This window comes from Amblyomma americanum, chromosome 8, assembly GCF_052857255.1.
Source record: "Amblyomma americanum isolate KBUSLIRL-KWMA chromosome 8, ASM5285725v1, whole genome shotgun sequence".
Taxonomy (NCBI): domain Eukaryota; kingdom Metazoa; phylum Arthropoda; class Arachnida; order Ixodida; family Ixodidae; genus Amblyomma; species Amblyomma americanum.
The window spans coordinates 55,889,354-55,904,548 of record NC_135504.1 but is presented as its reverse complement, the minus strand read 5'-3'; positions in this window follow the sequence as shown (position 1 = coordinate 55,904,548).

Sequence of the window (15,195 nt, the reverse complement as noted above, 5' to 3'; positions counted from 1 at the left end):
GAAGTAGAACGTTCTTGCGGGCTAGTTGGTTGATTACAGAGAAAAGGTTAGTACTGCGCGAATTAGACACGGCAAGAGAACAGGAACAAACCCTAAATTACCTGAGCTAGTCGTGTAACTCGGGTATTCCGGGTAAATTGTTTAGTTACTCGGATAAGCTTGCGGTAGTTCCGAGTAGTGTCGCGGAAGCTACTAACAATGGGATGAAGCTCGGGTAAGTTCGGAGACGGGTCGCACCAGCGGCAGCCAATGAGAGGAGTGCACCGGGCCATCTAGGCACGCAGCAAGGTCACGTAGCCTTGCGGCGTCATCACAAGCTGGCCTAAAAAGTGGCAGTTACAGTTAAGATTGGTCGCGAGCCGTCACTGAGTAAGAGCAACATGGGTCCATTAATTCCTACAAGGCGAAAACTGGAGCTAGTTGGAATTCTATAGCTGTAGTACAAATGCGCTTAGTTGCGTCTTGTTGTGACTGTAAAGCTCAGCGCATTTGTACTACAGCTATGCAGTTCCTACTGGTCGCCGTGATAGAACAGTCCACCTGCAAGGGCAGTGGCGCATCGCTTAACCGCTACGCAACTTCCCGGTAGGGGTACGAGGACTCACTACAATCTACTAATTCGGCATATTTGGACATTCACACTCTAAAGTCCTTAAGCAGGAAGATAAGTGTCCCTCGTTTGCGCATGGGCAATCGGTTAAGCTACGTTAAACACTTACCACTTTTTTCTATCCCATTCATGGTTTATGGTTTATGGGAGTTTAACGTCCCAAAGCGACTCAGGCTATGAGAGACGCCGCAGTGAAGGGCTCCGGAAATTTCGACCACCTGGGGTTCTTTAACGTGCACTGGCATCGCACAGTACACGGGCCTCTAGAATTTCGCCTCCATCGAAATTCGACCGCCGCGGCCGGGATCGAACCCGAGTCTTTCGGGCCAGGAGCCGAGCGCCATAACCACTCAGCCACCGCGGCAGCCTATCCCATTCAGGCAACAGACATTATCCTGTTGGGAAGAAAACGGTAAAAGATTTGAATTGCGAGGGTTGAAACCAGGCACGAAAATTTTAAGCCTCCCTGATCTTTAAATATGCAGCTTTATTTGCGAGACAGGTAAGGAGAGTGGTAGTGGTAGTCGTAAATTTATGAAAATACTTTGCTCATGAAGAACGGTGAAAAGACTCTGGCGAACGGTTCGCAATTGAACAACACTAACAGTTGTGTGCACGGAACCATTTTTGGCTGTTGCTGCCGCAGCACCTCAAGTAGGATCAAGTGGTCAGAAGTGTCGTTGTGTTAGCTTGGGCTAGGTTCAATCAAGCCTATCTTTGTGTTACTTGATGCCAACATGGTCGAACCCAGCCGGTACGAAGTTCATATTTTAATACTGTCGGCTCTCGTACTGAAGCTTACCCTAATTCTCCTATCTTTTTGAACTCATTCTACTTAGTTGGTTTTTTTCTCAGTCATCAAAGTTATCGTCTACATTTTATTTTCTCTGACAGTATTGGGATCCTCCTGAATAGCTCTCCTACGGAACCTGATTCCTGGCCGAATCCCAGTTTGACCTATTTACCAACAACCGATCGAAGTGATAGAAAGACAGTGATGTAGCAGTGCCTACGAAGAAAGCCGGCTCTTTAAAACTACTGATCCCCTACGTAACAAGCATCAGCTGGGCTAATACGTAGATGACAGGAACCGTGGTAGGAGATTAGAGCATGAATGCGCAGAGAAAACTTTTCGGAACACAGATAACCGCTGTGGATTTGGAGCCTGGGGACCGAGCAGTTTTTCTTTAAAGTCCTGCGGTCCCCAGTTTTCGCAAGGTTCTCGGTTTGTAGTAGGCCACATGCGCATCCTATGCATTCATCTGAATATCTAAATCTGGGTCTTATATAACAAGCTCTTCGCGAGCACACTTCATGTACTCTGGTATTTCCTGTTTGCTTAGCATTTTCAGTGCAATCCGATAGTCCCGGATGTTATGAGGCACTTTTCTACAAGCGCTGAAGCGGAAACTGCCTACTAGGAGTTTATAGAACCACGTGCTTCGGCTATTAAGTATAATTGTCGGCTGAAACGCCATAGAATTTTCTGTTTTATTTACACACGTGCCCAGAACTGTATTTGTGCCTGTCTTGTTTTTTTTTTTTTCAAAGCGGAGTAGAGGACAGAAGGCGGTTTTAAGCAACCGCATTCCTCACGTTAATTTTGTCGCGTTCCATACTTATGGCAAGTCCATGAAAAGGAGCACTCGCTCACGCCCGCCAGGTGCATGGCGGCGGTGTTGTTTTGCTTGAGCCGAATGTTGTCTATCGGTTGCAAGGACGAACCAATGTCGAGAATCAAAGAGAAGCCAGTATCCGGGACATGTCTTTCCATCTGTACTGCTGCACTAGAGCGTAGCACGAATGAAGAATTTTTAAACATGCTCGTATCAACATTTTTGCCGCATAAGTGGATCAAAAAGTAGACCGCGTGATATATATAGCTGTTGTTTTGTTTGTGCAACTTCCGCATACGGTATTCCGCAACACTCAGCGCCATCAGCAGAGACAGCCTTAAAATTAACATTTTGCTACGAAAGCAATGAAGAACTGCTGTAACGCAATTTCACGTAATACGTACCTTAGCAGCATGAAAGAAAGTGAAAACGGTTTTATAATTTATTATAAGTCGCAAAAATACACACCGAAAGGTTTTTCTGTGAGCATGTATTGCTGTTAAACTAAAGAAAAGTACATATAAAACATAAAAATGCACGTAACATTGTCACATTGTTGTGAAGCTAGCGCGGCAGTCAGGAAGGCAGAAAAAGGCTTTTAACAAGACTTTTTATTCGGCTTACTCGCACTCAGAAAGTCCTGAGTGGCTCAGTGGTGGCGATAGCAAAAATCGTGCTGGGCGGTCGACGTACAAAACTACCAACGATCTAGGCCGCGCTAAATTTAAATCCGAATAAGGACGTTGAGATAAAGCCCCAAAAGCAGCTACAGTCCCCTCTAAAAAAGTAGAAGTAGTCATGGTAGCTGCTAACATTCAAGATAAACTGGTTGCATCTGGCGTGGCAAAGTGATAAAGCCATGCTGGCGGCTTTCATCGGGATGAAGCAAAAGTGCAAAGCTTGTGGACGTTACTCCCCTCTCAAAGAAGCATTGGCCCGTGGCTTAACCAACAGGATTGTGTGCAAAAATAAACACTTAAAGAAAACCAAAAATGAGAATACAAACACAAATTGTTCATGATAAAGCTTTGGGCACACAATATGCAAATTCTGAGCGCGAATGGCGCCGCTAAGATGGTGCATCTCCAGTGGGGACGACCTGGCAGTCATCCCATTCGACGAAGAATCTTGCACTGGCCGATGTAGCGACGCAAGAGCATTTCAGTGAGTCCGTGGTGGCGAATAGGCGTTCGTATCTACACACGCTCACCATGCTTGTATTACATTAGACATCGGCGTAGATCGTAGCGTATGGCGTCGGTGGCTTGTAGGTCCTTGAGCAGCAGCCGGGTAAATTTATGGGCTCTTTTCGCGCGCTGAAGGTAGGCAGCGTCGTCTATGTCTTCGGCCGTGAGGTTCGGGAGAATGGCGTTGAGCGTTGTGGATACCTCCTTGCCTTGAACGAGCCTAAACGGCGTGATTTGCGTGGCTATATGGAAAGAAAGCTAATAGAAGTATCGGCCTCCGCATGCACGGCGAGCATGTCCCCTATAGTTTTGTTCCGACATTCGGTAAGTGCGTTAGTCCGCGGTTGGGATGCAGTCTTCTCCCGGGGTTTAAGTGGGTGCGATTGAAAACGGCTTCGTTAAACTGGGCAGTAAATTCTATTTCCCTATTCATGATCATCAGATTGACGAGGACGGTAGACGACTGTAAATGAGGTTTAGGTTTCTTGAAAACTTTAGATTGCAGTGCTTCCTAGATAAAAGGAAGGTTTGGCGATGCGTCAAAAATGCTGAAGAATTTGTCGGTAATACCCGCAGAGTCCGAAGAATCTGTGCGCAACTTTTTGTCGACCGGTGACGGAAACTGCGAAAGCAGTTGCTTTCGATGGGTCTTACGGTACTCTATGCTTATCTCTGTTTCTGTATATACACCTAAATATATTCTTCCCGCTGCATAAATGGTTAAGATGCAGGTTTCGCCACGCTTGTAGCATACGGTCTAGCTCCGCAGCTGACTCCAACTCATCCAATTAGCCACCCTTCAAGAAGCACCAAAGCACGCAACGACGCTGTGCCCTCGGTAGATCTCGCCCTCGCTCATGACCCTGCGACATTTTCCGGCACAGACACTGGCGATGCAGATGATTGGCATAATATTTACGAACGTATAAGTACGTACAACCGAAGGAACACGGCCCTCATGATTGGCAGTTTAATATTCTATCTCAAAGGCACCGCCCGCATCCGGTATGAGAAGGACGAAGATGATTTGAGCAGCTGGGAAGCCTGCGAATAAAAAATTTTCTGCGGTTTAGCTCTGAATAACCCTAGTTCAATTGCGAAAGCTTCGTTACCTCTGCACGTCGTATACGCAACGTCTCATTCAGACGTCACTCCGGGACGTGGCACGTCTTCTAGCCGCATCATCGCTACGACGTTTCTCGACTCGGGCGGCGCGTTCTTCTGGCGTCTCTTGAGCGCGTTGTCTCTTCTTCCTCGCCTCGTTCTTTCGTTGTTGCGTCTCTTTCGCGCTCTCCATAGTGATTAAATACACTGACGCGTAGCGTATATATATATATATATATATATATATATATATATATATATATATATATATATATATATATATATATATATATATATATATGCATCATGGTGTGAAAAGTGGCAGATGCCTTTAAATCTTACTAAGTGCAAATCGTTGTCCTTCACTCACAAACACACCTTGACGAATCACACTTACAGCATTTCATCAGTCCCTATAACCGTTGCAAAATCTTACAAATATCTAGGTGTACATCTCACATCAACACTTTCTTGGGTCACCCACATTAGAACCATTTGCTCCGACACTTCACGCACACTTGGCTACCTGAGAAGGAATCTGAAATCTGCATCCCCTAACATAAAACAACTCGCGTATGAAACATTTGTGCGGCCAAAATTAGAGTATGCATCATCCATCTGGCACCCATGGCAATCGTATCTCACCATCGAATTGGAATCAATTCAAAATCGTGCAGCTCGGTTCATCACTTCATGTTACTCAAGAGAAGCCAGTGTCACCGCCCTCAAGCAGTCCCTCCGTCTCTCAACACTGGAATCACGCCGCGTCGTTTCCCGCCTATGCTTACTTCATACATTTTATCATAACACAAGATCACGGCACGCTCTATTAACCGCCCCACTACGAACGTCCTCCCGGCTTAGTCACGGTAACCCGATAGCACGCATCAGTGGCCACACGTCAGCTTACAACAACTCATTTTTCCCCAACGCAATAGCACTATGGAATTCACTGCCTAACGACATCGCTGCATGCACTGATCACAAAACATTCCGCGAGAAAATAAAAATTCACCTCACATAAATCTTGATCACTTCTGCGCTCTTTTGTAGCGAGTATTGCTTGACATATCTTTGTTAAATGATGTATCACTTGCTGGAAAACCCTGATATGACTACAACCCCTTTTATGTTTGTTTGTATGTTTGTTCATTTTATTGTTATGCATGTTCCCATCATCGCCGTTGGAAACCAATATGCCCCCCCTTATGTAATGCCTTCGGGCCTTTAAGGGATCAATAAATGAAATGAAATGAAATATATATATATATATATATATATATATATATATATATATATATATATATATATATATATATATATATATATATATTACGAACATAGGCTGCGTTGGCTCCGCAGAACAAAGATTTAAGAGAAGCGGGCACTTCTACAAAGAGACATTTATTTATGAACGTTTCGACCGCGGTGCGGTCTTCTTCAGGACTGAAGAAGGCCGCACCGCGGTCGAAACGTTGATAAATAAATGTGTCTTTGTAGAAGTGCCCACTTCTCTTAAATGTATATATATATATATATATATATATATATATATATATATATATATATATATATATATATATATATATATATATATATATATATATGATTACAGAACCAATTTCCAGTTACATTGACACACTAATTAGACATATTCCAACAACACACGCATCCTACTTACGCGACACAAACCATTTCCTTAGCGCAATAGCAGGTCTTAATCTACCGGAAGGAGCCTTCCTGGCAACACTAGATGTAATCTCTCTCTGCACAAACATTTCTCATTCCGGTGACATCAAATCTCTGATCGTAGCGTATTAACAAAACAGAAAGGAGGAATCCCCTACCCCACGTGTTTTAAAAATACTGTCGAAAATCGTACTCGAATATAACAACTTCGAATTTCACAATGAACAGTATTTTCAAATTAACGGCACAGCCATGGGTACGAGGATGGCACCCACCTACGCCAATACCTTCATGCGTAGTATTGAATCCAAATTTCTGAAAGATTACCCCATTAAGCCCACCCTATACAAACGCTACTTGGATAACATCTTTTTATTGTGGACTGACACAGAGCAAGAACTCATACGTTTTATTGAAAACTTCAACCTCGTCCACCCCAACATATTTTTAACTTACACGTACTCCAACACCAGAATTAACATTCTAGGTGTTGAGATTTCGGTAAACGAAGGCTCACTTACCACTGGTGTATATAGAAAATCTACGGACCGCCAACAATACCTACACTTCCAAAGCTGCCATCCTCGTCACTCTAAAACAAGCATCCCATACTCTCAGGCACATCGATTTAAAACAATATGTTCCCAAGACGAGGACGTCGTAAAAAATTCCAAGCGCATGCGAGGAGTACTCATTAAGCAACGATACCCTACCGCCATTGTCGACTATGCCATTGAAAAGGCATCTAAACTCAACCGAGAGCAAATACCGGAGGGACGTCGCTACAACGAGGAAACAGATCACCGGGCAAATCTCGTACTTACCTTCACCAGTAACCCGCCTAACGTAAACAAAATCCTTAGAAAACATTTCAACATTCTCGAACAAAGCGAGCGCCTCACCAAAATTTTCACTGCTCCCCCTGAAGCGGTCTACAGACGACCAAAAACATTCCAAAACATTCTAGTACATTCAAAAACAAATAACCAGCCAGTTTTGGGGTGCCGGCCCTGTGGAAAAAGTAGATGCCAGATCTGCAAACACATACAAACATCAAGCTGTGTAGTAAGCACAGCTTCAGGCTTCAAATGTAAAATTAATGGCAACATTGAATATGATTCCTGCAACGTAATATACCTTCTAGAATGCAGTGTGTGCTTTATGCAGTACATTGGACAGGCCGTCAACCCTCTACGAATTCGCTTTAATAACCACCGCGCGCATATCTTATCCCTACCCAACCTTCCCTTGTCAAAACACATTAATGAGCGAAACCACCCATTTGATGCAATTAAGTTAACAGTCCTACAGGGTGGGTTCCACAACACCCGGGAAAGAGAACAACGCGAGTAATACTTCATTTAAAAATTTGGAACAATTCATCACGGCATTAATGAAAGTCCAGGTGTATTGTCCTCCATCCGCCTTTTGCAGGGCCGTTGGTGACATTACGAGAGCCAGCTTGACATACCTCGGTCCTTTCTTGCCAGCGACGCTTTTTCAAGCTCACATAAATTTCTTCATCCACCACCCCATCCCACCCCTATCTTTCCAGTTCGATTACCTTGCCGAGCGGGGTGCAATTGAAGAACCTTTGCCTAAGTGCTCCCGCCATTCACATTTGCCTCCCACACGACACTTGCCCGAATTCGCATGTTTTGCAGCCTTTATCTTTCTCTTTAGTGTGTGTCTGGGTGCTTTCATGCACAGTGCACGTGTGTCTAGTTAAGCTCACGGCGCCGCTGATTCTGCCTTGACTCGGGCTGCCGAAAAGGTTCAAGATGACGGAAGTCTCCTGTCCTGTCTGCATTTTATTCTGTTTATTTGTTTACTCTTTATGGCCGGGGCACGGCAATGAACGCATCTCTAATTTTTATATGTTGGAAAATTCCGCCACCGTCTGTTTCTACACACCTTACTCGCTTAAATGCTCCCGCCATTGTCATTTAGCCCCCACACGACACTAGCCCGTACTCGGATGTTTTACCATAGTGTGTCTCGGTGTTTTTATGCAAAGTGCGCGTGTGTCTAGTTAAGCTCACGGCTCCGCTGATTCGGCCTTGACTCGGGCTGCCGAAAAGGTTCCAGATGACGGAAGTCAATTTTGTATGCAGAGTTGGTTGGGCAGCGTCCCCTGTGGATATTGCTTTTGATTATATTTCCCACCTAATGCGAAGCACCTGCCTGCAAGGACATTAACTGGAATCTTCTTTGATCACCTTGCTCATTTCCAGCACCATGCTGTGATTGCTACAGATCTGGGGCCGGTCAGAAGGCAGCTATTTTTATTTTTTCAGTCTTTCATGGAGGTTTTCGGTTAGTGTCCCGGATTACAAAACCATATTTCTAGCGGAGTTTATGCCTCTTGGGCTGGCTGCTTTGAAAATTCCCACAAGTATTTCACACGTGATATTCCTCTCAGGCCTCGCTGTTTTGTTGGCGCTGGGGTCCACACGAAATGCTTTTTGAAACGCTCACTAAAGTTCTTTATTCATGGATGGGTGAAAGAGGTGCGGTTCGTTTGGATACCTGGTCACTGCGGTATTGTACAAAATGGAGCAGCAGACTTTTTGGAAATATTAGCTCTAAATGCACCTGTTGCCTGTAGCCTCCTTAATCTTTTTCTTTTCAGTGTAACTCGATTTCAGTGTTTTCAGTTTATAACCGCCACGTGCCACGATTCCTTACTCTCTACTGTTGACTACCAACATCTGATCTACCCACGGAAGGCTCGTGCGTGTAAAACCCGGCAGTGTCAGGTAGCGATGACATTCATGCGGTGCAGGATTCCCCATTTAAGTCTTTACTTATGTAGATGCGGGTTCAGTCCCACCAACCTTTGGGCGGTTTGTGGTGAAGTCAAAACATTGGAACATTTCCTGCTCTCTTGCGTAAGTTTGCACATCACAGGAGAGCAAACCTAAAAATTCCCATTACAATGTTAGGACTCACTTTGTCGGTTCCCCTCCTCCTCTCCTTCGGCGCGAGCGCCAGGGGTTTTGCATTGCATAAAGTTTGCGAATACCTCCACAATTACATAACAGCTATCGGCAGATACACTTGCTAATTGGTTTCAAAATTTCCTCATTTAAAAGAGCGTTTGGGTATTTTAATATATTCAATTCTCAGATATTCTCTCTGGATATTTGTATTATTTTAATTTTCTTTTAAATAACTCTGAAATTTTACCCAAGGCGCGATCATTAGCTTGGCGCCAGTTTACCTTCTTCTTTGGGCTCTCCTCACTGAACCCTGGCCAATACCCCGTCGTGGGTATATGCCATGTCACGAAGGAAACAACAACAGAACGCTCTCGGCAACCGGCCTGGCCAGCAACGTCAATAGCCCGCTCCGCCAGCTCACCAGCCGCAGCTACCGGGACATCAAATAAATGTGGACCTCCCACCACAACTGGTGACACCGAACGACAGCTCCGGCGCACGCAACGCCGCCCCCACCGGCTCAGCTCTCCTGCCTGTCCTGTTCTTGCCGCTGGACGCCCGCTGTTCGCACCCGGCTTTCGGCAGTTTCTCCTCGCCGCCATGTACGCACCTCCCATCAAATCCGGTGAGGTCCTCCAGCCCCTATCAGCGCTCCTTCCTTCCTCGGCTGCCCGGCCTACCTGCATTTTATGCCAGGAACCCCGTTTTGTGGCTGGCGTTGCTGGACTCGCACTTTCATATCCACCATGTGTCCAGCCAGCTACTGCGCTATCAGCACGCCAGCCGCGAACTCCTACCCGCTCTCTTGGCACAGCTGCGGTTGCCGCCTCCTGGCCTAGACATGTACGCTGACTTCAAGAATGGCCTGACGGCGTATTTTGGCTTGGAGCACTCGCCGACTTTCTGCGCTCTTGTTCCAAACTCAGAAGCTGCGGCGCCAGTCGACCCACCACCCCTGGCCGCATTCTCTACCCAAGCTGTTTCGCCTTACCTTTCGCCCGTTCCTACGTCGACGCTCCTCCCCACACCGGTCTCTCCAGTATCGCCGCCACCGTATGTGCCCCCCCCCCCCCCCCACACACAGTTCGGCAACTGCCCCGTGAGCACGCGTCGGTCTCTTGCCCACCTTCACACCCAGCTGCCTCGTACTACACCCCGGTGTCCACCAAGTTTGCTGCAATGGCCCCTACAGACTGCCATCCACCTGCGAGCTCCCGTCCTTGGGCGCCTCCTGCCCAGCCCTGCTTCCCAGCTGTGGCGCCTGCCCTTGGGCCATCACCGGCAGCACCCTCTCTCGACCCGGGCTCGGACTCGCTTCTAGTCCCAAGTTCTCTTGCTCCCTCAAGCCCAACCACAGTGAGCACAACTGTCATTCCTGTCGTGAGGCACGCATGCATGTCCCCCCAGGGCTTTGTCGCGCCTTACTCCCCACCCGAAATGCCTGCCACGCATCCCTGCCCCCCCTGGCGCCTTCACCAGTGCCTGTGCTTCCGCAACAGACGAGACAGCCTCAGCAGGTGGTGGCACGCTTGCGACGCCTTTTAGCGTGCCCCATTCAACCCTGCCCATGGCCTCTGCACTATCGCTTCCTTCCTCTTCTGACCCCTACGTCAAGGGCTTGTGCCCTCTGTTACCATCACGTGGCCCCAACGCCACTGTGGGACTGTTGTTGCAGACAGCTGGTACACCCCGTCACCCGTTTCGACTACTTCCTGAGGCGGCAGCCCGTGCCCCACGCAACAGACCTCAAGCACAGTGCCGTCTGCCGTCGTTTCACTGTCGTCAGCGGCGGAGGCGTCGCCTTCATTTCTACGGCTTGGGTTTCCCCACGCCATATCTTCATCCGCATCAACTGGGCCAGTACACATCCTATCTCCCGTACATCCCCACGCGGCTGTCTTTTATGTATCGGCCTTTCCCGGCCCACTTCCACCCAACTGCCGGCCCCACCCGTCGGCCGTGCGACTGAAGCACGCCTCGCTCGCCTCCCATTCCTCGATGACTTTTCCCTCCTGTTGCATCCGTCTTCATCATCATCTTTTGGCTCCCCTCGCCCTTTGCGAAGCAGCCAGGCTCTACCGCCCGAGCTCGTTTCTTCCGCCCGACAGACTTCAGGAGCTCTGCCCGCCCTTCACTGACCTGAAGAATCTTGTACATACCGTTTCTAGTTTTTATCTTATCGCGCATTGTGATAGGGGGGGCATCTGTAGCGGCGCTGGCATCGCCAGCGGTGCTGATCAAGAAGATGAAGCTGGGAACGCGACCTGCCTCGTGCAGAACAGAACTCTTTCGGCAACCGTCCCCGCCGGCTCACCAGCTGCGGCTACAGGGACATTAAATAAATGAGGGCCTCCCACCACATACCTTACGGGGAGAAATTTTGCACCTCATAAATCATTAATGTGCACTTAAACAGCAATATGCAACTGTTGCACAACTTAAACACCAAACCGGGTGCTTTATCAAAGACATTAAGAAATGTTTAAACATTCGTTTTTGAGGTTGAAAAACGCTGTTTTCGGCACGCCATTGCCAGCACTGAAGCGCATCAGAATGCAGTTTAGCCCTTCTTGTTAGTAGGTGGGTTAACCAGAATTAAAAATGTAAGTTTTAACTCTTACTGCTCCGGAGCTCCCGGGTTCGAACCCAACCGCGGCGGCTGCGTTTTTATAGAGGCAAAACGCTAAGGCGCCCGTGTGCTGTGCGAGGTCAGGGCACGTTAAAGATCCCCAGGTGGTCGAAATTTTGCCGGAGCCCTCCACTGCGGTACCTCTTTCTCCCTTTCTTCTTTCACTCCCTCCTTTATCCCTTCCCTTACGGCGCGGTTCAGGTGTCAAACGATATGTGAGACAGGTAGTGCGCCATTTCCTTTCCCCAAAAGCCAACCAACCAACTCTTACTATTGCTCTCATTATTTATTGAGAGCTGTGTAGCCCGTCTTAATAGTACTCACATCACTTTTAGGATTTTCGAGAGCGCACCGACCCGCTGTGCTCTAGCCCAACAAATTATGTCAACATTCAGCTTAAATACATGCGCTTTCGAAAAGCTTGGGCGCAAAGCAACCCCCTTAAGGGCACGTAACTAGTCGAAACAGACAAATTTTGTGGGGCCAAAGAGATGACAAGAACTACGTTTTCCAAATTCTAAAAGCCTGTAGTGGGGGCTGCGTGTATCTCAATAAATAAGCATAAGACAATAATAGTTAAAATTTTATCTTGTTCATGTATTCTATGTACGTCGCCCTCCCCCCTTATGTAATACCCTGTAAAGGGTCCTTAAGAATTCACTAAATGATGATTAGTTGACCAGCCTATTATAATGCGCTAAAGTTCTAACAATGCTGCGCCAAAAAAGTGCTCTTCTAGCTCAAAAAGCATTCTAGGTTTAAATAGAAAACATCTTTGGTGAAACACCGCGTGTATAGCCAGTGAAAAGTAACTATACACAAGGAAAAAAGCCATAGAGAAACAGCGCAGAAAGCATCAGCGCAGAATGGCGCCTATCATATAAACAGACACATAAATACAGACACGTAAATAATTTTCAGAGATCTGATTTCGGTAAATTCTTAATGCTCACAAAATATTCACATTCTTCAGAAGATGCACGAGTTTTGCGTGTCACATTTCTGTAGAAGTTCGGTTTATGTGTACGCAGTCGATAAGCTTTACAAGCAAAACTTTCTCAATAAGTCGGCACTGGGAACCGCCACACGTGGAGCCTCTGCAACAATAGCAAGAAGGAAGAGGTTTTCGTTGTTTATTTCACATCGCATACACGTGCGCTGCTTTTACATCTGCTGCGCTGCGAAAACGTTGATACTACTTGTTTGAATCTACTCCTTTCACAGCCGGCTGAAATGCAGGAATGAGCACCGCAGAACATCCCCCGGATACAGGTAGTGCCGTCGCTTTTACACATGCGTCCTTGCAGCCACGAGAGTGATGATAATTGCCTCAAACAGCGAAATACCGACGCCATGCTCCTCATACGGCTCGTCGAATGTTCTTGTTCATGCTCGTCTCGTGATCATTGCGGAAGCAAGCAAATAAAAACGAAATACGCCACCGCTGCTGCCACAGTAAAGTTCTTCACTGTATTAGATAAAAAGCGAACCCTACCTAAGGAAAACGTGACACGTCAACGCACAAAGTGCGAAGTTAGACGGTACTTCAATCAAGGAGCCGAAGGACGCATCGATGCTTACTTCTACTTGCCGATTATCCTATTTGGTCTCCTGGCCAATCGTTTATTAATATCCGAGATTTCCTGACTCCAAACAAAGCGCAAACCTCAGTGCAAATATTTCAAAATGCACATACGCAGGGATAGAAAAAATTTCGATCAAGCCAATTAATGAACTCCAAGAAGCAAGGAAAACTTTTTAATTTATTGGAAACAGTCATAACAGATAAGCTGATTCCGGATAGCTTCCGAGAGATTAAATCGAATTTGATTTCTAAAGAAAATGGTGATAGGATGAAAATAAAATTCTTCAGTTCATTTACGATAACACCTGTTATATAGAGGCTGGCAATGCAGGCGGTGAAATGCAGTCATGGATGCAAAGCACTAAGGTACTCGCACAACTTCAGAACGGGTTCAGGCGCGGTAGACGCTTAAATTTTAGCCTATTCGTGATTACCCAATACACAGGAATAGGTACAGCGCAAAGCCGGCCTCTATATTTACTCTTCCTGGACATAAGCAGTGCATCTCAAAATTCCAACATGAAACTCCTGTGGAACATATTAAAAGATGAAGGTATCGGCAATGAGGTAACTGATTTCCTAAAGGAAATATGCCGAGATAATAAAGCTGAAATTGCATGGGAAGGGACACGAAGTATGGCAAATATCGACGTATGCAAAAAAATAAGGCAGGGTTGTCCTCAATCATCTGTGATGTTCGAGTTTATAAGCTAAATATGAAAATTAGGCTACAAGAAGGTAATGGATGTTATACTCTGTTCTTCAAGTAAGGCGAAAATGTCGTAGGTTTGTGGTTCCCCGATTTATTGTATGTAAAGTTGCACTGTTAGCAGATAACCAGAAATATTTGCAAACTCTAGTTAAGTCTTGTGGAGACGAAGCAGAAGTTCTAGGCTTCCGTTTTTGCTCAATTAACTCACTTGTGATGATGTTGAACGATTCAACTGATGAGGTTCTTGCAGTAGAAAGCCGTGAAATATCCCGAATTGTGGACTTAAAATACCTCGGGGTTTGGGTAAACTAAACATAGATATACATGGAAAGTCACGAACAGGCTCTTGTGGAAAATGGGAGAAGAGATGCCGCAGTAATTAAACATGGGACATTATCAGGGTACAAGCAGCAGGAACTAAGATGTATTTGAGAAGGATTAGTAGTTCCAGGGCTTACTTTCCAGAGTGCTATTTTGTGCTCAAGGCGAGAAGTTTCGTAAAGGATAGGGATAAATCAGAGAGCTGTTGGAAGATTAGTTCTAGGTGCTCACGGAAAAACCAACGAAGCAGCACATGGTACTTGTTACCGTCTACATTGCACGAGACGAAAACAAGAAAGGAAGGACACTGACAGGATGGAGCACGAGCATTTTGCGCTCCCTCCTGTCAGGTTCCTTCCTTTCTACTGTGTTCCTGCCTAAAAGCGTACAGCGTAACAAGTATCATGCCTAACCAAATCGGCCCGTCCTTGCCCTTTCAGGAGGCAGTACAGGGCATGTGGGCTAGCCACCGTACGAAGCACGGGAACCTCTTATTAAAATATAATATGAAGAGCGCCTGAAGAAAAGGTATGGTACCAGGTGGGCGGCTACAGTATATAAACATTTATACAGAAAGAACTAGGAAACTACCCATAACTATGCAGGACACAAGGAAGGAGGAATAAAGCCTTTTAAATGAAAGGTAAGGATCACTCAAGGTAAAACCTGGATGAAATGAGCGCAAAATATGAAGAGAAGAAAAATATAATGAAATTAGAAAAGCCAGACCAGGAAGGAGTCGTTCTAAAATGAATCAAGACGCAGTGCCCCACCCGTCGAAGCTAGAACAGGGTGTGTTA